The sequence below is a fragment of the Hyperolius riggenbachi genome, chromosome 6 (assembly GCF_040937935.1).
Source record: "Hyperolius riggenbachi isolate aHypRig1 chromosome 6, aHypRig1.pri, whole genome shotgun sequence".
Taxonomy (NCBI): Eukaryota; Metazoa; Chordata; class Amphibia; order Anura; family Hyperoliidae; genus Hyperolius; species Hyperolius riggenbachi.
Genome location: NC_090651.1, coordinates 366,521,030 through 366,546,465, shown reverse-complemented (window position 1 = coordinate 366,546,465; position 25,436 = coordinate 366,521,030). Strand labels below are relative to the sequence as shown.

Here is a 25,436-nt window from a genome sequence, read left to right as displayed (position 1 = left end):
CTCCCTTTTCAGAATTTAAACCCCAGTCTCCCAGTGACTGGCTGTACCAGGTTTGAGGCCTCTGCCATTAAGAGTGTAAAAATGGCAGCAATGTAAATATTCCCCTTGAAAATAAATAGGTGGATTTTGATTGGCTGTTGTAGGCTCTACCCATTTTACTGAATATTAATCCCAGTCACCCAGTGACCAACTGTGCAAAGTTTGAGAACCCTGCCATTAACAGTGTATGAATGGCTGCAGTTTACATTTTCCCAGGGAATTTTTTTTTTACTCCGCCCACTTTTTGTAACCTTGACTTAAGGTGGTCATACACTGGTTAATTTGCCATCAGATGGACCAACAGATAGATCCATCTCTGATCGAATCTGATCAGAGAGGGATCGTATGGCTGCCTTTACTGCAAACAGATTGTGAATCGATTTCAGCATGAAATCGATTAACCATCTGTGAAGCTGCCGCTGCCGCCACCCCCCCTGCATACATTACCTGATCTGGCCGGCACGAGTCCCCCGGTCTCCGATGTCTTCTTCTCCGCACTCGGCTCCAGGGCTCCAGCTTCACTTCACTTTCGGGGAAGTTTAATTAGTGTTGGGCGAACAGTGTTCGCCACTGTTCGGGGTTCTGCAGAACATCACCCTGTTCGGGTGATGTTCGAGTTCGGCCGAACACCTGGTGGTGTTCGGCCGAACTGTTCGCGTTCGTCCGAACGGCTCAATTCCTGGCCGAACCTGGCCGAACAGAGCCCCTGTTCGACCGAACAGGGCCCTGTTCGGCCGAATACGGCCCCCCTATGGGGTCGCAGGCATAAGGGGGGAGCATGCCCCGATCGCGGGGGGGGGGGGGTCGGAAATTCCCCCCACCCCCTCCGCTAGCGCTCCCCCCTCTGCCCGCTTCCCCATACAAAAGTTTAAGCAAAGTACCTGTAATAGTGGATGGCCTGGCAGTGGCACTGTGGAGTGAGGAGGAGGAGTCCGGAGAGTGACGCGTTGAGGGAGGCCGGGCAGCGAGCGTGAGGTCAGAGAAAGGGCGGAAGTACCACAAGGGTACTACCGCTGAACCGCCCGCTGCCCGGCCTCCCTCAACGCGTCACTCTCCGGACTCCTCCTCCTCACTCCACAGTGCCACTGCCAGGCCATCCACTATTACAGGTACTTTGCTTAAACTTTTGTATGGGGAAGCGGGCAGAGGGGGGAGCGCTAGCGGAGGGGGTGGGGGGAATTTACGACCCCACCGCGATCGGGGCATGCTCCCCCCTTATGCCTGCGACCCCATAGGGCCCCCAAAAGCAGGATGTTCGGGAAGTTCGGGGTTCGGCCCGAACATGCCGAACATCTCGGCCATGTTCGGCGAACTTTCCCGAACCCGAACATCCAGGTGTTCGCCCATCACTAAGTTTAATCAGTAGAGGGCGCTCTACTGTTTAAACTTCCTGTTGGGACAGGAAGAAGTGAAGCCTGCTAGAACCCAGCGGAGAAGGAGCAGCTGTGAGACCGGAAACATGCGCCGGCGGAGCAGGTAATGTATTGCTGCTAGCGTCGGTCGTCGGACATTCGAACTCCGCTATCAATGCACTCCCGACCCGCCGGCGATCGAGCAAAATCTTTCACACGGACGGATCAACGGGAACGATCGATTTCAGATGGAAATCGATCATTCGGTCAGCGTTTGCGCAACGATTTCACAGCAGATTCCATCACAGTGATCTAATCTGCTGTATATCGGCGGGAAAATCGTTAGGTGTATGGGCCCCTTTACAGTCACTTAATGAGCAGGTTTGTGAGCTTTCAGGTTCCGGGAATCAAAAATGTGTGAATGAAAGCAGTTTAGCCACCAAGGAAATCTGATTGGCTGTTTGTGCCCCCCCCCTCCCTTTTCAGAATTTAAACCCCAGCCTCCCAGTGACTGACTGCACCAGATTTGAGGTCTCTGCCATTAACAGTGTAAGAATGGTAGCAATGCAAATATTCCCCTTGAAAATTAATAGGTGGATTTTGATTGGCTGTTGTAGGCTCTACCAACATTTCTGGATATTAATCCCAGTCACCCAGTGTGCAACTGTGCAAAGTTTGAGAACCCTGCCATTAACAGTGCAAGAATGGCTGCAGTTTATATTTTCCAATTTAAAAAAATGTAGTTGTTGGCTCTGCCCACTTTTCGTAACCTGGACACACAGTCACTCAATGACCAAGTTTGGCCCAGTGCACACCAAAAACCTCTAGCAGATCTGCAGAACGCTAGAGGTTTTTAAAGCAGATTTCAGAGCGATTCTAGGCATGATTAGAGAGGTTTTCTAACCATGCCTAGCAGTTTTTTGGAGCGCTTTTGTGTAGCAGATTACAAATATTGTTACAGTAAAAGCTGTTACTGAACAGCTACTGTAACACAAACGCCTGGAAAACCGCTCTGATCTAGCGTTTTTCAGAGCGGTTTTCCACTTTCCTATACTTTAACATTGAGGCAGAAACGCCTCAAAAATCTAAAAAATGCTGCAGCCCCCCCGAGTTTGCGTTTGTGGAAAAACCGAACTGCTCTGGTGTGCACCAGCCCATTCACTTTCATTGGCCAAGCGGTTTTCCTCATGCAAGCGTTTTAAAAAAGCTTCAAAACCGCTCTGGTGTGCACCAGCCCTTTATGAGCTTTGGGGTCCTTGGTATCAATAATTTGTATATTCCCATTGAAATTAAACAAATATGATTGGCAGTTTGTGGCTCCGTCCCCTTTCTGAATTTGAACCCCAGTCACCCAGTGACCGACTGTACCAGGCTTGAGGCATCTGCTATTAACAGTGTAAGAATGGCAGCAATTTAAATATTCCCCTTGAAAATCTACAGGTGAATTTTGATTGGCTGTTGTAGGCTCCACCCATTTTTTGAATATTAATTCCAGTCACCCAGTGACCAACTGTGCAAAGTTTGAGAACCCTACCATTATCAGTTTAAGAATGGCTGAAGTTTATATTTTCCCAGTGAAATTTGTTTTGGCTCCACCCACTTTTTGTAACCTTGACACACAGTCACTCAATGATCAAGTTTGCGAGCTTTCAGGTTCCTGGCATCAAAAATGTGTGAATGGAAGCAGTGTATCTACCAAGGAAATCTGATTGGCTGGCCCCTTTAGTGAATTTAAACCCTAGTCACCCAATGACCGACTGGTGAAAGTTTGAAGCCTCTGCCATTAGCAGTGTAAGAATAGCAGCAGTTTAAATATTCTCTTTGAAAATCAATAGGTGGATTTTGATTGGCTGTTTCAGGCTCCACCCACTTTCCTGAATATTAATCCCATTCATCCAGTGACCAAGTGTGCCAAGTTTGAGAACTGTAACGATCGGTGGGCGCAGAGAGTATCTGATTACCGGTGATCTGCAGTATCGCCGGAAATACAGATATATACCAGATTATAAGTGATCTGCAGTCTCACCGATAATCCGATATACAAACTAACCTCTGTTCGCCTGAGTAGAGTGTAGTGTTTTGGTGTAACAGTAACACTAGGAGGCCTAGGCCTCAGTGCAGCAAGGAGAACTGCACGGATTCCTTCCGCAGACCTGAGCTCTCCAAGACGGGAGGAGTCAGACTGACAGTAGGAAGGAAAGTCCGAGAGTGACACTCAGGAAGAAGTGTCACTAACAGGACTGGGAACCGCCTCCAATCGTGAGGTCGGTTCTCGAGGTCAGACAAGCCAGGTCGTACACACACGGACAGATAAAGTACAAATACAGTAGGCAAAGGCGGAGTCAAAGTACAGGCAGGGTTCGGCAACGGGGTATCAGATATATCGGGGTACAAAATCAGGAGGCAGAAACAGAGTCTAGGAACGAGCCGAGGTTCGGCAACAGAGTATCAGAAATATCGAGGTACAAGGTCAGAGTTCAGGAGGATAGTCGAGGCAGGCAAAAGTCATAACAGATAATCACAATCAAACTAGAACTTTAGCTATCAATAATCTAGCTAAGTGTAGGATTACAGCTCCAGCTGGTCCCGGCACACTTAAGGATCTGACTACGGATCTGGGTGCTCCCACATATGTGATCGCACGCCAGACAAAGAACAAGTGAACAACCAGCAGTATATATACTCTAGGACCTTTCCAGGACCTCCCTAATTGCTGGTCCAATGAGAGCAGTGGAATTTGTCAGCTGACCCAGCTGGTCAGCCGACACCCTTCTAACTGCTATTTAAACTCTGCCTCTCTGCTCGCGCGCGTGTAAGTCTGAATCTTGGTGGACTATCAGTCCCAGCCACACCAGTACTGTCATGCAATGTATCTAGTGCGGGGGCCGCCTCTGATGCGGATTCCGCCGTTCCCAATGCGGATTCCGCCGCACTGCCTATGCGGCATGCAGCGTTTTTTCCGCGTTGTGACGCCATGCTGGACGCGGAAACAGCCGCCTCACCTTGAGAGACGGCGGCATTTCCGCGTTTCCTTACAGTACCCCCCCCCCCCCCCGAGGAGTGGACTCCGGACAACTCCTTCCAGGCTTTTCTGGATGTACCGTATGAAATTCCCTCACTAACTCATCCGCATGCATGCGGTTCCCAAGTACCCATTGCCTCTCCTCAATGCCGTACCCCTTCCAATGTACGAGATACTGCACCGAGTTCTGTACAGTACGTGAATCTATGATTTTTTCCACCTCATACTCGGGTTGGGCATTGACTAAGACAGGAGGAGGAGGAGTGGGACCCAGCTGGACTGCGGGTTTGAGAAGTGATACATGGAAAGACCTCACTCCCCGCATGCTGGTGGGAAGATCAACGGTATATGTGACATCGTTGATCTTCCTAGTCACAGGGAATGGGCCCACGAACCTGGGACCAAGTTTGTCAGAAGGTTGTTTCAGAGCCAAATGACGTGTAGACACCCAAACCAAGTCTCCAGGTTGGAAGCTCCACTCTACTGAACGTCTCTTATCAGCTTGACCCTTTTGATTAACAAAAGCTTTTCGTAAATTATCTCTCACCGTGCGCCAAATATCTTTAAAAGATCTCTGCCAGGCTTCCAAAGCTGGAAACGGAGAGGAGGCCACTGGCAATGGTGAGAACTTGGGCAATCTTCCAGACACCACCTGGAACGGAGAGAATCCGGTGGAGGAGCTTTTTAAATTGTTTTGTGCGAACTCCGCGAAAGGCAGAAATTTGACCCAGTCGTTCTGTGTTTCTGCAACATAGCACCTCAAGAATTGCTCCAAAGACTGGTTGATTCTCTCCGTTTGCCCATTGGTCTGTGGGTGGTAGCCCGATGAAAATGACAACTTCATGCCCATTTGTTGGCAGAATGCCCTCCAGAATTTAGAAATGAACTGGACTCCCCGATCCGACACTATGTTTTCCGGAATGCCGTGCAGCCGGAACACATGTGTGATAAACAGGTCAGCCAATTCCTGGGCCGAGGGGAGTCCTTTCAAGGGCACGAAATGGGCCATTTTACTGAAGCGGTCGACTACCACCCAAATGACCGACATGCCTTCTGACTTGGGAAGTTCACCTACAAAATCCATGGACAAATGGGTCCATGGCTCACTCGGGGTGGGTAAAGGCTGCAAGGTACCCACAGGTGCCAGCCAGGAGGGTTTACTCTTAGCACAAACCGCACATTCCCTCACGAATTCCTTGCAATCAGCTGCCAAGGAAGGCCACCAAGCACATCTAGCTACCAGATCCTGTGTTCTAGATGCTCCAGGATGCCCAGCATTTTTATGCGTATGGAACATCTCTAGAACCTGGAGACGGAACGGTAGCGGAATGAACAGCACCCCTGCGGGTTTTCCTTCTGGGATGTCTTGTTGGAAGGGAATTAAAGTCCCCTTCCAATCCTCCCAAGTCTCTGTTGTTGCCAGTACCAACCTCTGGGGAACAATAGTCTCTGGAATGGAGGGCTGTGCTGTCTCTGACTCAAAGCACCTGGACAAGGCATCCGCCTTAGTGTTCTTGCTACCCGGTGTATACGTAATAATGAAAGAGAATCGAGAAAAAAATAATGACCAACGAGCCTGGCGAGGGCTCAACCTCTTAGCTCCCTCGATGTATTCTAGATTTTTATGGTCAGTGTAAACCGTGACCGTATGCTCCGCTCCCTCTAACCAGTGTCGCCATTCCTCGAAGGCTAACTTAATGGCTAAGAGCTCTCTGTTGCCAATATCGTAGTTCCTTTCCGCAGGGGAGAATCGACGGGAGAAGTAGGCACACGGGTGCAATCTACCCTGCAAACCAGATCGCTGAGACAGCACAGCCCCCACCCCGACCTCTGAGGCATCCACCTCAACAATAAAAGGAAAAGACGTATCCACATGCCTGAGGATGGGTGCAGAACAAAATAAGCCCTTCAGGGTGGCAAAAGCCTGTAACGCCTCGGGAGACCAGTGAGTGGTATCTGCACCCTTCTTGGTGAGACTGGTAAGTGGAGAAATCACCGTAGAGTACCCCTTTATAAACCTCCTATAATAGTTGGCAAAGCCAAGAAACCGCTGAAGCGATTTCAAGCCTACCGGCTGAGGCCATTCTAACACAGCGGAGACCTTGGCCGGATCCATGGACAGGCCAGTAGTAGAGATTATGTACCCCAGGAAAGCGACAGATGTTACCTCGAAGATACATTTTTCTAACTTAGCATACAATAGATTCTGCCTTAGTCTGTTCAAAACGAACCTCACATGGGTCCTATGTTCAGAGAGACTGTTGGAGAAGATAAGAATATCGTCTAGATAAACTAGAACAAATCTTCCCAACACCTCTCTGAAGACCTCGTTGATGAGTTCCTGGAAGACGGCCGGGGCATTACATAACCCGAAGGGCATTACCAGGTACTCATAATGCCCGTCTGGTGTATTAAAGGCCGTCTTCCATTCATCGCCCTTTCTTATGCGTACCAGGTTGTACGCACCTCGCAAATCCAGCTTAGAAAAGATCTGGGCGCCAGTGATTTGTGTAAAAAGATCGTCTATCAAGGGTAGCGGATAGCGATTTTTTACTGTAATCTTGTTGAGACCGCGGTAGTCAATGCAAGGCCGCAGACCTCCGTCTTTCTTTTTTACAAAGAAGAAGCCTGCCCCAGCAGGACGGCCGAATAAAGCCTTTGGCCAGATTCTCCCTAATGTACTCCTGCATCGCCAATTTTTCGGGCCCCGACAAATTGTACAAACGACCCCGGGGGGTACACAACCAGAACGGAGATCAATGGGACAGTCGAAAGGGCGATGTGGAGGCAATTTATCGGCAGCTTTAGGGCAGAAAACATCAGAATATTCAGCATACTGGTCTGGTACCCCTTCCACCTGAATTCTAGTTTGCCCCAATGTTAGCTTCCCCAAACACTGATGAAAACAATGGGGAGACCAGGAGGTTAACTGACCCGTGGCCCAGTCGATGTGCGGTGAATGGACTTGCAACCACGGCATGCCTAAGATAATAGTGGAGGTTGACATGTGCAGCACAAAAAATTGTAATTCTTCCCCATGCAGAACCCCTATGGTAAGTCTCACCATCGGAGTCTGTGACAGGGCACGATTCCGTTGCAGAGGGGAATCGTCCACTGCCGTAACCTGAATGGGGGGTCTCACAGGAGTGAGTGGGAGGCCCAACTCCTGAGCAAATTCGAAGTTCATAAAATTAGCCGCTGAGCCAGAATCAATAAAGGCTTCAGTGGATACAGATTTATCCTCCCATGTAACCGTACAAGGGAGAAGTAATTTCTTCTCTTTAAGGGGTGCAATTTGCGTGCCCAGGGTGTCACCCCCCACTACTCCTAGGCAAACTCGTTTCCCGACTTGTTAGGGCAGTTTCGCACTCTATGCCCTGCTGCTGCACAATACAGGCACAGCTGTTCTGTCAACCTCCGCCTTCGTTCCACCTGGGTCAGCCTTGACCGACCAATCTGCATTGGTTCGGGCGGCGGCAAGGCCGGGGAGGGTGAGACAGGTGGAGAAGGTGTCACTAGGGGTGTAGCGGATGGTGCCGCGTACGATGTCACCCTGACACGGTGACTGCCCCTAGCCTGCCTCTGGTGGCGCAACCTGCGATCCACTCGAATGGCCGATGATATGGCTTCATCAACCGTCTTGGGCTCAGGCACGGTTAACATTAAGTCGGAGACCTCCTCTGACAACCCAGACAAGAAGTAATCCATTAAGGCAAAGTTGTCAAATCTAGTAGTGACTGACCACCTGCGGAATTCTGCCGCATAATCCTCAACCGAACCTCTGCCTTGCCGCAAAAGTTTGAGCTTCCGCTCAGAGGATGCAGCAAGGTCAGGGTCGTCGTAAATTACGGCCATAGCCTTAAAGAATTCCTCTACCGAGGTTAGAGCTGTATCGGTAGAAGGCAGGTTAAATGCCCAGGACTGGGAGTCGCCAGTCAGCAGGGTTTTAATGAAGATGACCCTTTGGGCCTCAGTCCCCGAGGATCGGGGTCTCAACTCGAAATATGACAACACTCTACTCCTGAAATTCCGGAAGTCAGATTTGTGGCCGGAAAACTTATCAGGTACAGGCATACGTATGTCATCACTAGGAGGGGATCGCACTGAATCAACTGACGTCTGTAGGGTTTTCACAGAGCCTGATAAGGCATCAATTAAGGCTTTGTGCTGGCCCAGTGCTTGATGAATGTTATCCACCGAAGTGGCAAGCACAGTCAGAGGATCAGTGCGTGATTCCATCGTTTTTGTGGTCTGGCGTTCTGTAACGATCGGTGGGCGCAGAGAGTATCTGATTACCGGTGATCTGCAGTATCGCCGGAAATACAGATATATACCAGATTATAAGTGATCTGCAGTCTCACCGATAATCAGATATACAAACTAACCTCTGTTCGCCTGAGTAGAGTGTAGTGTTTTGGTGTAACAGTAACACTAGGAGGCCTAGGCCTCAGTGCAGCAAGGAGAACTGCACGGATTCCTTCCGCAGACCTGAGCTCTCCAAGACGGGAGGAGTCAGACTGACAGTAGGAAGGAAAGTCCGAGAGTGACACTCAGGAAGAAGTGTCACTAACAGGACTGGGAACCGCCTCCAATCGTGAGGTCGGTTCTCGAGGTCAGACAAGCCAGGTCGTACACACACGGACAGATAAAGTACAAATACAGTAGGCAAAGGCGGAGTCAAAGTACAGGCAGGGTTCGGCAACGGGGTATCAGATATATCGGGGTACAAAATCAGGAGGCAGAAACAGAGTCTAGGAACGAGCCGAGGTTCGGCAACAGAGTATCAGAAATATCGAGGTACAAGGTCAGAGTTCAGGAGGATAGTCGAGGCAGGCAAAAGTCATAACAGATAATCACAATCAAACTAGAACTTTAGCTATCAATAATCTAGCTAAGTGTAGGATTACAGCTCCAGCTGGTCCCGGCACACTTAAGGATCTGACTACGGATCTGGGTGCTCCCACATATGTGATCGCACGCCAGACAAAGAGCAAGTGAACAACCAGCAGTATATATACTCTAGGACCTTTCCAGGACCTCCCTAATTGCTGGTCCAATGAGAGCAGTGGAATTTGTCAGCTGACCCAGCTGGTCAGCCGACACCCTTCTAACTGCTATTTAAACTCTGCCTCTCTGCTCGCGTGCGTGTAAGTCTGAATCTTGGTGGACTATCAGTCCCAGCCACACCAGTACAGTCATGCAATGTATCTAGTGCGGGGGCCGCCTCTGATGCGGATTCCGCCGTTCCCAATGCGGATTCCGCCGCACTGCCTATGCGGCATGCAGCGTTTTTTCCGCGTTGTGACGCCATGCTGGACGCGGAAACAGCCGCCTCACCTTGAGAGACGGCGGCATTTCCGCGTTTCCTTACAAGAACCCTGCGATTAACAGTGTAAGAATGGCTGCAGTTTACATTTTCCAATTGAAAATTAATGGCTGAAATTTGATTGGCTGTTTAATGCTCCACCCACTCCTCTATTTGTAACCTCTGTCACCAAGTGACCAACTGTGCCAAGTGTGGGGACTCTGGCTTGATTACTGTGAGAATGGCAGCCTTTTGCATTTTTCCATTGACATGGATGGGTGAAATCTGATTTGGTGTTTGTAGCTCCGCCCAGGTGTGCAGGGGGACGCGAGACCCCCAGAACATATCATCCCAGGTAGTAAGGGATCTGTATACCAAGTTTCGTTCAAATCGGTCAAGGTGTTTTCGAGTGATCGCGGCACATACACACACATATATTCATACATACGATTTTATATATAAAGAGGAAGAGAATTCTGTTCCTGGTGGGGGCCATGTCTTTTTTCCACAGTTTAGGCTAAATCCTAAAGTCATTTCTGCCCTTTATTTTTTTTCTTTTGTCCTCCAATCACTGAGTCACCTCAGCCTTGCTTGTAAACACAAGTGAGCAGAGGATTGTGTTTTAGATAGGCTAGGCAGGGAAATAAAGGGAAGAGGAGAAAGCATGCAACTGTTTGGCACTGACTACTAAAGGGCCAGCGCTCCTTAAGTATGTGATAACTCCAAATCATAACAGCAGAAAAAGTTTTAAAAGTTTTGAATGCAGGATTAGCATCTTTATCACTTAATACACTCAGACCAGTTGCTGTTGAAATTTCATTTTTATGGTGACACTCACGCTTTAAGGTATGAGAAGCCCTACATAATTATACGTATAGGAATTCCACACCATGAACAATCTAGAAGTTTCTTTTTTTTTTCACTAGAAAAAAATCCAGATGAATTTCATCCTGAGAAAACTAAACACAAATGACAAGAGCTGAGAGAACTCTCATTAGAATGACGGATGGCTCTATGTGCCTGCTGAACACACACTACATCTCAAACTTTGAGCAAGGGGGATGACTCTTATCACCCCTGAAGGCTTCTCTGTGTCATGTGTATGCAGCCGCGCACCATCAGATGACTTCCTAATGACTGCTGAGTGAGGAGCAGATCCTGTCTAAAGTCTCAACCACATTGAGAAAACCTGAAGTGAAGATTAAAAGTCAAAATAAGCATACACAAGTCATACTTTCCTTCCATGTAGTCTACTCCTCAGTGTCTTTCTCCTCTCCCACGTCCTGTTTGTTCACTGTGATCAAGGGAATTTTCCGTCCTCCATTTTGAAAATGGCCATTACCCATAACAGCTTTCTGGTCAGCACACAGTTAAACTGTAACATCGCCCACTTGAGCCATAGGGAAACATGGACATTACCTGGTACATCAGTTTTCCTCTCAGCTATAACTGACAACAACTGATATTTTACTGACAGCAACTGATATATTTCAGATCTGACAAAATATTGTCAGAACTGGAAGGGATTATTATCAGAAGAAAATGGTGCGCTTCTGAGAGGAACTGATGGCAAGGTAACTATGTAATGTTCATTTGAAGTTACCTCATGTGTATATTTTAAATATTTTTACTCAGTACAGGTTCTCTTTAAAGTCTGTACTGAACAGGCTGATGCAGATCCACACATGGACACTACGCTTGGGTAAGAGGTGAATAGGTCATCAGGTCCATTAGCCGGTTCAGCAGATGGTGCCCTTGACCGGGAGGAGGTTCCTGAACTGGTACAGTGTTCCAAAGCAGTGGCGTAACTACAATTCATGCCCCTCCCCCCGTGAGGCTTTGAGGGGGCCCACAATAATCCCACCCCTTCTCTTGCCACCTCTTGGTGACCCTCACAGCTTTGGGGCCCATCCCACAAGGGTCATAAAAAAAGTGTGGCCATCATGGTCTTCACACCCATAACAAGTGTAGCCACAAGAACACCTGATTTGACGTATAGTCCCCTGTTTCGGAAGATGGGGCCCCAAAACAGCTCTGGGCCCCCTGCGATGTCAGTGGCTGCTCCCCTCTAGTTATGCCCCTCTTCCAAAGGACCCTTCAGATATTCACAGTTTTAACCTTGTAGCAAGGAGCCTGCACAGGCCTTGTTTTACTCAAAGACAAACACTTATATAGCGCTTTTCTCCTGGCGGACTGAAAGCGCCAGAGCTGCAGCCACTCTCTATAGGCAGTAGCAGTGTTAGGGAGACTTGCCTAAGGTCTCCTACTGAATAGGTGCCGGCTTACTGAACAGGCAGAGCCGAGATTCGAACCCTGGTCTCTTGTGTCAGAGGCAGAGCCCTTAACCATTACACTATCCAGCCACTCCTGGTGAACACTAGTGATTTAAGGCTTCTTACCTTAAAGGATACATCTGGCAATGTAAAATAACAATCTTATTTACTTACCTGGGGCTTCCTCCAGCCCCTGGAAGCCTATGGGTCCCTCCCCACAGCTCCGCTCTCTGGCAGTCTCCTCCCACTGCCCTCCGTAGCAGTTGCCAACCCGGCCAGGAAAGTGGCTGCGCCACTTGCGCCACTTGCAGTCACGCTCCCATTGCCAGGAGAATTCTGTGCAGGTGCAGAAGTCATGCCACAGAGCGAAGCTGCGGCGAGGGACATGTAGGCCTCCTAGGCTTCCTGGGGCTGGAGGAAGCCCCAGGTAAGTAGATCTGATTTTTTGTTTTACTTTCTGTGAAAAAGACAGTCTGTCATGTAAGGCTCTTGGTCTCAAGGTTAAAGTGAGTGTTTACCGTTTTAAAAATAAAAAAGTCGGATACTCACCTAAGGAGAGGGAAGGCTCGGTCCTAATGAGCCTTCCCCCTCCTCTCCCGGTGCCCGGTCCCGCGCAGGATCTCCCGTGGCAGTATTCGACCAGTTCGGTCAAATACTGTCACTTCCGCATGCCGAAGGGAGCTTTCGGAAGCCTTCGGGAGCACTCGGGCTCCCGAAGACGGGCCGCTCCATATTACGCATGCGCGAGCGCCCTCTATGACGCACTCGCGCGTGCGTAGTATGGAGCGGCCCGTCTTCGGAAGCCTGAGTGCTCCCCAAGACCTCCGAAGTCCCTGCGGCGGCGGAACGCGAACGGGGGAGCCAGCGCAGCACCGAGGGCACCGGGAGAGGAGAGGGAAGGCTCATTAGGACCGAGCCTTCCCTCTCCTTAGGTGAGTAACTGACTTTTTTATTTTTAAAACGGTAAACACTCACTTTAATAACACACTCGCTCGTAATTCATCATTGTCAGAAACTCCACCCCCTCCTTGGCAAATCGATGTGTTTTTTTTTTTTTCAAAAGTCTTCTGATACTCTGACCACCCCCACCTCCATTGCCATGGCCCACGCTTCCAGCTCTGCAGCCGCGGCCTAATTGGTGGTTGCTGAACTGAAGGCGGGCTGTGGCAATACAACTGGGGGTGACCAGAACTTTGAAAGACTCCTGAAAAAATGGCAGTTACTGTCTTGCCAACTAAGGGGATTCACTCTGCGCCCAGTTCACCGGCGGCATACACATACATATGCCTGATGCATAAGGGATAAGCATCAGGAACAGAGTTAAACTAGCCGTAGAGGTTAAACATAAACATTATCCGGTTCAGCACCACAGTGTCGAAAACCTCATGCATCTGAGCAACGTTCACCTCCCATTCATTCGCCAATAACTTTATTGCTACTTATCACAATTCATTGATCTGTATCTTGTTTTTTCCGCCACTAATTAGGCTTTCTTTGGGTAGTACATTTTGCTAAGAATTATTTTTTTCTAAATCCATTTTAACAGGAAGATTAAGAAAGAAATTTAAAAAAATCATTATTTCTCAGTTTTTGGCCATTATAGTTTGAAATTAATATACGCTACCGTAATTAAAACTGATGTATTTTATTTGCCCATCTTTCCAGGTTATTACAGCATTTAAATGATGTCCCTATCACAATTTATGGCACCGATATTTTATTTAGAAGTAAAGGTGCATTTTTTCAATTTGCATCCATACTATTTATAAGCTTATAATTTAAAATAATATAACAACATACTCTCTTGACATGCATATTTAAAAAGTTCAGACCCTTGGGTAACTATTTATATTCTTTTTGTTTGTTTTTTATTGTATTTTTTTTAATAAAATATGTATTTGGGTAATTTTTGGTGTGGGAGGGAAACAGCTAATTTTACATGTTACATAATATAATTGTTTAATTAAAAATGTATGTGGGTGCGGTTTACTATTTGGCCACAAGATGGCCACAGTCAAAAAAGTCCTGGATGCGAACTAAAAAAAAGAAGGTGAAGTTTCCTGGGGGCAGAAATACCGCACTCTATGACTTAGATCGGGGGGACTTAGATCGGTGAATGGGAATTATATTCGGGTCGGGGGGCTAGCAGCGGGCAGCGGGATAGGCCGAACTGGTTAAAAAGGAGATAATATCAAGGTAATAGATTTTCATTAAGGGCAGATTAAGGTTAGTAGTGATGATCGTAATCTGCTAGTTACAATTATGCGAAATGATGCGTACATTTTGGCAATGGTGCCTATAAGTAGTTACAAATTCGTAATTCAGTTGACTTTGTACAATCATTCGTAATTACGCATGAATTTACCTGTAATTTACACATAATTTTGTGTCGACTTTGGCAGTTTTTAAAATCAATTTTCTCAAAATCTTCAAGGTCTTTTTGAACAATACTTTTTGTAACTTGTACCCACTATTCTCCCTCACACATGTAGCAATTCTGGTAGCAATAGCATGTACGGGTGCTTTGCTATTCACCGGCCACCGCCAAAGTTGGCACAAAATTACGCGTACATTCGTGTGTAACTACGAATGGTAAAAACTATGAAATTAATTATGCTATTTCCCTTGAAATTGTGCATTACGATTACGATGCGTAATAGCGTATTACAATGCGTAATTACACATGGGCATTATTTCTGCTCATCACTAGCATTAGGAAGAAGAAGGGCAAACAGTGCCAAAAGTCCATGTCAATGTGCCATCACAAAGCCAACGGCTGAATTTACCAATATTCTGCATCACCTGACACCAAACTCATCTTATGTAAGAATCAAATGGAGCTTTCTGAAGAGTACCTGCTACATCCAGGGCCGGATTTTGGCCTAGGCCGCCTAAGCCATGGCCTAGGGCACCCCAGCAGCAAGGGCACCACAGCAGCAGACTAAACTGGTGCAGCATTGGCAAGCTTGCATCAGGCGAGCACCTGACTGCGGTACTTTGCTGTCAGCCACCTGTGCAGCAGCCACCCTGCTCTCTCTCTGCACGTTGGCATTGTGGTGGGTGGTTACGGATTTGGGCAGAATTGGAGATGGAGGGGAAGAGGACGCATCTACACTGGAGATGAGCAGAGAAGTGAGTGACACTGATGGCTGCTGCAGTGTGGAGGCGAGCTGTACTGAAAGAGGGGGAGTGGGAAAGGGATGGTTTAAGGGAGTCATCATGCTACCTATACGGGAGGGGAAGGGGTCATCTGGCTACTTATACTAGAGGAAAAGAGGGGAGGGGTCACCTGGCTACCTATACTGAAGGAAATGGGATAGGGGTCATCTAGCTACCTATACTGAAAGGGGTTGGCTGGTGACATTGGCTTTGGGCGGTAAAAAGTACAAATCCGGCCCTGGCTACATCTTCAGGTCTAGCTGCTCATTGGAGGTATGGGAAGGTTAGAGGGCACCAGAGGCATTAATTAACCCTCTGCAGGTGGCTAAAGTGGTGGAAGTGAAAGGGGCTTGTGGGAATGTGAGAATGGTAAAATGGTACATGGTTCCAGAACGACACAAGAAACCAGACTGTCAGCTATCAAAAGTTGTTACACAAAACAGCAGAATCATTTAAAATACCATAGATTACGTATAATAATGATTAAAAAACAAACAAAAACAGAACTTGTTTGATGCTATGGTTAAAGGACATCCGATGTGAAAATAAAGTGATGTGATAAACAATTGTATCTATCCTCCTTCTCCTAAAAATGACCCTTTTTTTTAGATATCTCACAGTTTTATTTTATATTTAAATCTAGTTTTTACGTTTTTAAGGTTTCATTGTCTCTGCTCAATTACACTTTTATTGCTATAGGCCAGAACTTAAATCTATGAACTATTAACTCTTTTTATCTTTTTCATGCTCTCAGAAGCCATTTACTGACAGGAAAGTGTTTTATGGCTGTAATTCCTCATCAGTGAGGGTTATGCTATAGTCTGAACCACTCTTCACTCGGACAGGAACTGCCACTTACATACCTGATCTGTAACTCTTTCAGGCAAAGAAAGAAAAAAAAGGAACACAGCCTAGTTATTTGTGTGCTAGGCACTGTACATACCCATGTCTATCTCATCCTGTCACATGTCACCTCGAGTATCTTTTAACAAATTCCCTTAGGCTAGCTGGAATGCAGAGATGCTCATATGAATTCAGTGGAATCGAAATTTCCGCATTTCCGATAAAAAATCAACTTTCCGCAGCGGTAATCGGAAATCGCCTTTGGGAAAAGACAAATCTGTCCGAAAGCCACATTATCGCAAATTTTAGCCCAATCACAGATCTTGGAACCAGTGATGAGCAAATCCCATCCAGGAGATACCCAGATAGTAGCTATCCGGATATCTCCCAGTAAAGCTGTGTGGGGTGGGCAAGGGGGTCAATCTTACTTGTCTGACGTCTTCTTAGCCCCGTCCTCGGTGCCTCCCACGATGCGGTCCACGCGCATCACGTGACTACAAACACTCCCTCCTTCCGGGTTGAAGGAGGAAGTGTTTGTAGTCACGTGATGTGCGAGGACCGCATCGTGGGAGGCACCGAGGACGGGGCTAAGAAGACGTCAGACAGGTAAGATTGACCCCCCCCCACACACAGCTTTACTGGGAGATATCCGGATAGCTACTATCTGAGTATCTCCCGGATAGGATTTGCTCATCACTGCTTGGAATCATTGAACCAATCAGAAAATGCTGAAGTTTTCAGTGAAAATTGTATTACTGCGGAGTATTTCTGAGTCTTGTGGTTAGTCTAAGATTTCTGTGATATTCCAATTACCGTGATAACATTTTGCAGTCTCTGATTGGTCCAATGCACCAGTACCCCAAAGAGGCCCAAAAAAGATTAGCACCACTGAATATGAGTTGAAAAAGTCAAAAAAAGCTTTATTACAGATCCATAAATATCAATAATATACACAGTATGTTAAAGGATACCCGAACTAACATGTGACATGAGGAGATAGACATGTGTATGTACAGTGCCTAGCCCACAAATAACTATGCTGTGTTGCTTTTTTCTTTCTCTGCCTGAAAGAGTTAAATATCAGGTATGTAAGTGGCTGACTCAGTCCTGACTCAGACAGGAAGTGACTAAAGTGTGACCCTCACTGATAAGAAATCCTCTTTTTACCTCTTTATTGCTCTCAGAAGCCATTTTCTGCTAGGAAAGTGTTTTATAGTTGGAATTTCTTATCAGTGAGGGTCACACTGTAGTCACTTCCTGTCTGAGTCAGGACTGAGTCAGCCACTTACATACCTGATATTTAACTCTTTTAGGTAGAGAAAGAAAAAAAAGAACACAGCCTAGGTATTTGTGTGCTAGGCACTGTACATATACATGTCTATCTCATCATGTCACATGTCAGTTCGGGTATCCTTTAAAAACAGTAAAACACTTAAAAAAAAGCATATTATAACCACCTGCCTGCAAAATGACATATATCAAGGACACTAAACACTCATATGCTATGTAATGATAAATCTGGTCATGCAGTTCCTATAGGTCCCTGCACTGACCATAGAATTCGGGTTCATAAGAAATTGCAAGGTGCACACTGTGATATAATATTTGAGTGCTTCTCTATATAAAGGTAAGTGGCCCAGAAATGGCAATGAAAATAAATAAACATGAAACATATAAGCGTAACTAATGATTAACAAAAACGAACAAAAACTAGTGTTGGGATGGAACAGCATTTGTGAAAAAGTGTGCATCTAGTGTAAGGTGCAAAATGCACCAGCAACAGTAATGAGCAAGATACTTAGCCCCGAGTGGAATGAGAGTCACTGGCACACTGAGGAGTGTCTGCACTCTGCAGGAGCCGGGGTAGATCCACCGAGCGGCCCGGCATGTGTTGCGGCAACTACAACGTTTTCAAAGATCTCAAGTGTCGGATCTTGGGCTACCTTACCTACCTTACTTACTAACGTCTAACACTAACCTACCCCCTATCAACACCTAATACTAACCCTGCCGCTATCCACTAACTGGAGTCTACCCCGCTATCCAGAGTTCAGCTACACCACCGTGACTTCCACAGTCACTGCCGCTACCCAGAGTTCAGCAGCATAGATCTCTAGTGCAGTAGCTGAACTCACTGCTGCTAGCGCCGCAGTCACACCTACTACTACGAGTTTGGTTAGCAAGTCTCCAGCGCTGTAAGCGCACACCACCGCTGCTACCACCGCATTAACCGTCGCTAACCAGAGTTCAGCTATGCTATAGAAAAACTCTGGATGAACTCTCCCCTGTGTACACCTAAAGGACACCCGGGGTGAAATTAAACAAATCAAATAAACAATTGTATCTATCCTCCTTCTCCTAAAAATGACTTTTTAAGATATTCCACAGTTTTATTTTATATTTAAATCTACCTTTTATGTTTTTACTATTTTATTGTTTTTGCTCAATGACACATTCAATGGAGTATGCCAGAGCTAAAATCTATGAACTATTGACACTTTTTTACTCTTTCCTGCTCTCAGAAGGCATTTTCTGTTAGGAAAGTGTTTTATAGTTGTAATTTCTTATCAGTGAGGGTCACACTGTAGTCTGACCCAGTCCTGACTCAAACAGGGACTGCCACTTACATACCTGATGTTTACATAGTTACATAGTTACTTTGGTTGAAAAAAGACATTCGTCCATCGAGTTCAACCAGTATAAAGTACAACACCAGCCTGCTCCCTCACATATCCCTGTTGATCCAGAGGAAAGCGAAAAAACCCTTACAAGGCATGGTCCAATTAGCCCCTAAAGGGAAACATTCCTTCCCGACTCCAGATGGCAATCAGATAAAATCCCTGGATCAACATCAACTCTTTCAGGCAAAGAAAAAAAGGAACACAGCCTAGTTATTTATGTGCTTGGCACAGTCCATACTCATGTCTATCTAATCATGTCACCTGTCACCTTGGGTATCCTTAAAGGACAACTGAAGTTAGAGGTATATGAAGGCTGCCATATTTATTTCCTTTTCAACAATACCAGTTGCCTGGCTGTCCTGCTGACCATCTGCCTCTAAATACTTTTAGCCATAGTCCCTGAACAAGCATGTAGCAGATCAGGTGTTTTTTTACATTATTGTCAGATCAGACAAGATTAGCAGCATGCTTGTTTCTGGTGTGATTTTGACACTGCTGCAGCCATATATACCAGCACAGCTGCCAGGCAACTAGTATTGTTTAAAAGGAGATAAATATGGCAGCCTCCATATACCTCTCATTTTAGTTGTGCTTTAAAGGGAAAGTCTGAGCACTTTAAAAATAAAAAATCCACTTACCTTGGGCGTCCTCCAGCCCCCTGCATCCATCCTGTTCCCTCGCCGCAGCTCCGGTGGCTCCCGATGGACAAGCCGACCTCGCCAGGTCGGCTTTTGGGTCGGCTTCTCCTGCGCTCCAGCGTGTGGCTCACTGGTTGTGCTGATGTCATCCGGACTGTACAGCACAGGCGCAGAACTACTGCACCTGCGCAGTACAGTTCTGATAATGTCAGCGCAAGTCTGAGAGCTGCTTGCTCAGGTGCAGTGGACATCCTGCGCTGGAGGGGAGCTGCGGCGTGGGACACAGAACGGCTGGCAGGGGCTGAAGGAGGTCCCAGGTAAGTGGATTTTTTTTATTTTTGCACAGCTCGGATGTATCCTTTAACATCTATGTAAACCTAACCTACAACCTGCCTATGTCTAACAATAATCTATCCAGAATCACTGTCACAATCCAACTTTTCTAACTGGAGCCACCTCTGTTAACGGGAATTTGTCTACACACAGTAGTGAAACTAGCGCAGTTCCTGCAGTCACCGTTGCCTGCTAGCCAAAATCACTGCCGCTACCCAGAGTTCGGCTACACAGTAGATAGTAGTAAAAATGTTTCTGTACCGTGTTAGCCAAACAAATTATGTAGGTAGAAAAAAAACAAAGTCTTGTAAAAGTAATATCTTTTAATGGCTAACTGATAAAGTTAAATAATGCAAGCTTTCTGGGATCTCGTCCCCTTCTTCAGGCATATTTCCAGATGTAAGTTGAAGTAAACACTGATGCAGGTAAATAGTAAACACGTAGATGGCAGTTGTGCTGGTTGCTGTTTAGCAGTTAGATGTCAGGTGATCAGAAGGCTGGAGCCAGTGAGCTCATGCAAGCATACATGAAATCTAGCAGGTTTCTGAAGATCATGAAGCCAAGTAAATCATGTTGCATAAGGAGTCATGAATCCCATTCCACAATTTAAACCCTCTGTTAATGTAGATAAATTCCTCCACTGCTACCTCTACCGTTATTGACACTCCCTGGAGTTTGGCTACACAGGAGACAAAATACTGGAGCAAATGTTTTGATCAGAGACCAACACACTGTGCATCTAGTTTACCATCAGTATTAGCATGAAACAATGGCTTATACTCCATGAACTGGAAGTGACAAGTTAGTATTATAAAATGGGAATAAAATCATAATGTCGTTTAAAGTGTACCCGACGCAAGATGGGATGAGACGAGATAATCATGTGTATGTACAGTGCCAAACATATTAATACCCAGGCTGTTTTACTTTTTTTATTTAGCGGCCTGAAATTGTTAATTTTTAGGTATGGAAGTGACAGCTTCTGTCTTGTCGGTACCTTGTCCGGAATATTGTAGACATCACCGATAAGCAAATTACAGCCATAAAAGTTTTACTGCCAGAATACAACTTCTGAGAGCAGAGGGAGATAGAAAATGGTCAGCAGTTATTGTATTTTCATTCAGGGACTCTTAATAGGCTGCCACTGAGCAGAGACAGCAAAACATTCAGTGCCACAGAAGATGTTGGCGATGTATAATCAAAAATAATAATAAGAACATTCATTCAACTTTGTAAATGTTTAAATATAAAATAAAACCATGGGATCCTCCTACTCCTAAAAAAAAAGTATTTTTTAGGAGTAGGAGGATAAATACAATAGTTTATTTCATCAGCTTATTTTCTCCTCTGGTTCATTTTAAATGCACACTTTATTAAAGTCCCTTTATAAGACATTCAAGCACATTCAATAATGTTATTTTTTGTCATATACTGGTCTGCATTACTTTTACCTTGTTTTGTGAGGAAACTCTGAAAGGAAGACAAAAAACAGTGTTTATTACAGATCAGGAGCGCAGGTCTGGCTGCTGTACACATATGTACACTATTGCAGCAAGCCATACATGATTGATATGATGTTATACTGTATTCACAAACATGTTTGCTGTGATCCTCGTGACAGATCTCTCTGTTTCTCAAGTGATTGTCAGCTGGTCGGCAGTAGATCAGAGAGGAGACAGGTGAGGGAGGAGACATCCTAGATCAGGCGGGCCAGACGCCAGAGGGTATAAACAAATTTCAGGTATATAATACTAAGGTAACGCACAGGAGCACTGTTGCACAGCATCACCAGTCCAGAACAAGGTAAGACTATGGCTTGATTCACACTGCACAGATCAAAAAACCGGATCCCGTAAAAACTGACCCGATTTCAGTTTTAGATGGATCAGTTTGCTACATTGGGCATCTGATCTGTGTGTAGGGCTGTTTTTAGGCAAAGGCAAACCAGGAAGTTGCCCGAGTGTCAGCTATAGAAAGTGGCACCACAGAGCTAGTCTTAGCACATTGTATTTTATGGAATTTGCATAGCCAGCTACTAGTTCCATTAAGAAAAGGAAGAATGGTAATTTTAACACCTAAATGGGCACTGCTGTGTCAATTGTTGCAACTCTGATTGGATTTCCAGGTCAATATTCTAACCTGTTAAGACCCAGGCTGTACATAAAGGGTATGATGTTTATTATAAAGTGGATACACACCCCTCAAAGCCGGTATTGGAAGGGTTTTGTATATGGCTTTAGTGAGGTATGCCCAGTGAGATGTATATGGCCTAGTAATACATTTGTGTATGCTTTACAAACTTATTTTGAGAAAATATTATTTCTATGTAAACTATGAACTTCTTACTGGTGCCCACAAAAATAATTGCTGTAGGTTATGTTCTTCCTTTTCATGGGTTCGGGTAGGGAGACAAAAGGTGCCTTGCCTGGGGTGCCGAATTGTTCAGAAACAGCCCTGTCTGTGTGTTCCATTCCGTCCCCATCACTCGGTATACCCCTCGGCATCTGCTTTGTCCGGCTGCTCCACAATTATCGCAGACTCCCCAAACTTGGGTTCTGTTTGACTGAAGGGAACAAGCAAATCCATTCTGAACAGACTGATGTGAATGGATCTTGTTGTTTTGCCACCCATTCTGTTTCATATGAACCCCGCCTATATCCTGCATTACTGACAATGTCCTCTGTACCATGTTATTATCAGGGCCAGATTTAGGCTAAGGCCACTTAGGGCATGGCCTAGGGAACCACAGGAGCAAGGGCACCTAAGCAGCAGGCTAGACTGGTGCAGCATTAGCAAGCTTGCAAATACTGAAATACAGGGAGATCAGGCGAGCGCCTGACTGCGGTACTCTGCTGCTAGCCACCTGTGCAGCAGCCACCTTGCTCTCTGTGCATGTTTGCATTGTGGCCGGCGGCTATGGACTTGGGCAGCATTGGAGACGGAAAGGAAGAGGAAGCTTCTGTGCTGGAGATGAGCTGATGGCTGCTGTGGTGTGAAGGCGAGCTGGCTACTTATACTGAAGGGGGGGAGGGGAAGGAGGGATTAAAGAAGTCATCTGTCATCTGGCTACCTATACTGGAGGGAAAGGGAGGAGAAGTAATGTGGCTACCTATACTGGAGAGGGAGTCATCAGGCTACCTATACTGGAGGAAAGGGGGGGAGGGACATCCGGCTACCTATACTGGAGGGAAGGGGTCATCTCGCTACCTATACTGAAGGGAAGAAGGAGGGGTCATCTCGCTACCTATACTGGGCGCCTTGTGACAGTGGCCATGGGCGGTAAAGAGTACAAATCCGGCCCTAGTTATTATCAGTTGAAAATGAGTGTGGATTTTGTTTAGGCAAACTTAAAGTGTACCTGAGATAAGAAGCTTCTTAGGTGCCATACTTACCTGGGGCTTTGAGGCCACTCGTCCCTCGCCCTCTCCCTGGGTGGCTCCTGTCACCTGCAATAGTGGCCAAAAGCCTGGCTGAGTTGCGCTTTGTCACCCATTCACGGCCCGGCCAGTCGCACTCCCCCATTGTGCTCCCATGGATGGGAGCATTCTGCGTTCACGTGGCTGGGAGCATTCTGTGCTTGCACAGTACTACTGCGCAGGTGCATGACACTCCCAGGGACGGGAGCCTGATGGGGAAGCGTGCCTAGCTGGGCCACACATGCGCAAGGAAGCTTGACTCGACCAGGCTTTCGAGCACTATTGCAGGAGACAGGAGCCACCCAGGGGGGGGGGGGGGGATGGGGCAACGAGGGACAAGAGGCTTAAGACAGCCCCGGGTAAGTATAAAACTTGTCATCTCAGGTTCTCTCTAAACAGATTTTTAATGCATGGATGTCCTAAGCATTGAATAGTCTTTAAAACCAATGATTTTTATTATTTCAACTGGAATATTTAAATTCATATGTAAATACTAAGTTCTTAGTTATGATGTACGGTGTTGGTTGTAATGTGCTAATTTTACTTACGCAAATTTTGCATAAAAGGACACCAGTACTCATAATTAAAGTTTTGAAATTTAATTGCTCAGGGTGTGAATGCCCATGTGGTCCGGGCTCTGAATTCTAACTATACCACAGGTGACAAGGGGATAAAGGGACTTGGGAAGGGTGACCCTTTGCTGTGCATTTCCTTAAAATGTATATTGTGTGTATACGGAACTTGGTAAATATTGGACAAGTCTCAGAACATTTATATATGACTCAGTCCTGACTCAGACAGGAAGTGACTACAATGTGGCCCTCACTGGTAAGAAATTCCCCTTTTTATCTCTTTTTTTGCTCTTAGACGCCATTTTCTGCTAGGAAAGTGTTTTATTGTTTTGAATTTCTTATCAGTGAGGATCACACTTCCTGTCTGAGTCAGGACTGAGTCAGCCACTTACATACCTGATCTGTAACGCTTTCAGGCAGAGAAATAAAAAAAGGAACACAGCATAGTTATCTGTGTGCTAGGCACTGTACATACACATGTCTATCTCGTCATGTCACATGTCACCTCAGGTATCCTTTAAAAATAAATGTTCGACATTTGAACATAACTACAAAATTACACAACATAATTACGGTTACGTGCAAAATTTATTATAAATTCGACAGAAATATTGCAGTGCAATTTTGCATCGTAACTGAGAATTTGGATGAGAAATTACAAGTATGCAAAATTTGAGCTCAACACTACTAGTGAAATCATAAGTCATAGAATGACCTCTTTAATAAGTAAATGGGTTTTGAGTGTAGCTTGCACTTTATTTTTTTTAAATCCAAATAAAAATTACTTATTCATATGAAATGCTGATGCCTTAGTGTTTTAAGGCTGAAATAGTTCCCTTCTTCAGGCTGAAAAAAATGTAAAACTAATTAAACATGATTAGAAATATTGCTACATTGATTACATCTTTTTAGTGCTGCTTTTGCATAGTTGGTGTTTCTGTTCATAGGCTTAATACATATTTTTGTAAAAAAAAAAGCTTACAAGTTATAGGCCGTTCTTCAATGCTTAATACATTGGTAAAATGTACTATCGTTATTAGCCCTGCAACTATTGGCTATTTTGGGGTGCCCCTGTTGCATGTACACCTCTATATGCCACCCAATTTTTTTCTCTTTTTACCTGGTCTGGTTGCCTTTGCCTAAGACCGGTTTCCACTGAGCTGGCATGCGTCTTATAGGATGCACACTGGCACTTGCATTGATGGGAGTACGCATCCGCATCAATTAGCCATGAAATGCATGGCTATAGGGGTTCAGGTGTGTGCTGCGGGAAACTGCTGCACAGCATGTCTCCAAAAGTGTGCTGTGGTGCGGTTTGGATGGTGTTTTCCCTGCCTGACTCACCTGCGGGAAAAAGCTGCAGATTCTGGAAAGATCTTTGCTTAATGGAAACAGGCCTGAGATGCAGGGACTGTGCAGTGCTAGCTGGCCTGTGAAAAGGTTTTTTTCTTTAGCTACAGTAACAAGCTTATCTCAGCATGCAAATAAATAACATAAGCTTCCCATTTCGGATAAGATAAGAACACTGTGATCAGAAGGTAATTGAATTCCCGCCCCCTTCCCTTTGAAGACTTAACACAGTTTCTCTACTAAAATATGAGTTTGAATAACTGTAAAGCTGGCCATACACTAGGCCGATTCCCCGCCGATCGACAGCAGATTCAATCACTGGGATCGAATCTGCTGTCACATCCTTCACGCTACACGCTAAATTTCAATCTACTTCAACCCGAAATAGATCGATCCTGTCAATCGCTCCGTGCGGGAAATTACCGTCGATTGCCAAAGGGTAGGGAGCGCGTC

The 25,436-nt window shown here is 45.9% G+C and overlaps 1 protein-coding gene across 50 annotated transcripts in view; it reads left to right on the top strand.

Moving 5' to 3' along the window:
* Positions 1-21,408: 21,408 nt before the first annotated feature.
* LOC137521919 (fibroin heavy chain-like) overlaps positions 21,409-25,436 on the top strand; it is a 387,111-nt gene continuing 383,083 nt past the window's right edge. For all 50 annotated transcript variants that reach the window (XM_068241809.1, XM_068241813.1, XM_068241800.1 and 47 more), the window contains exon 1: positions 21,409-21,448. The gene's annotated coding sequence lies outside the window, so the exon portion shown is untranslated. The remainder of the gene's footprint in view (positions 21,449-25,436) is intronic.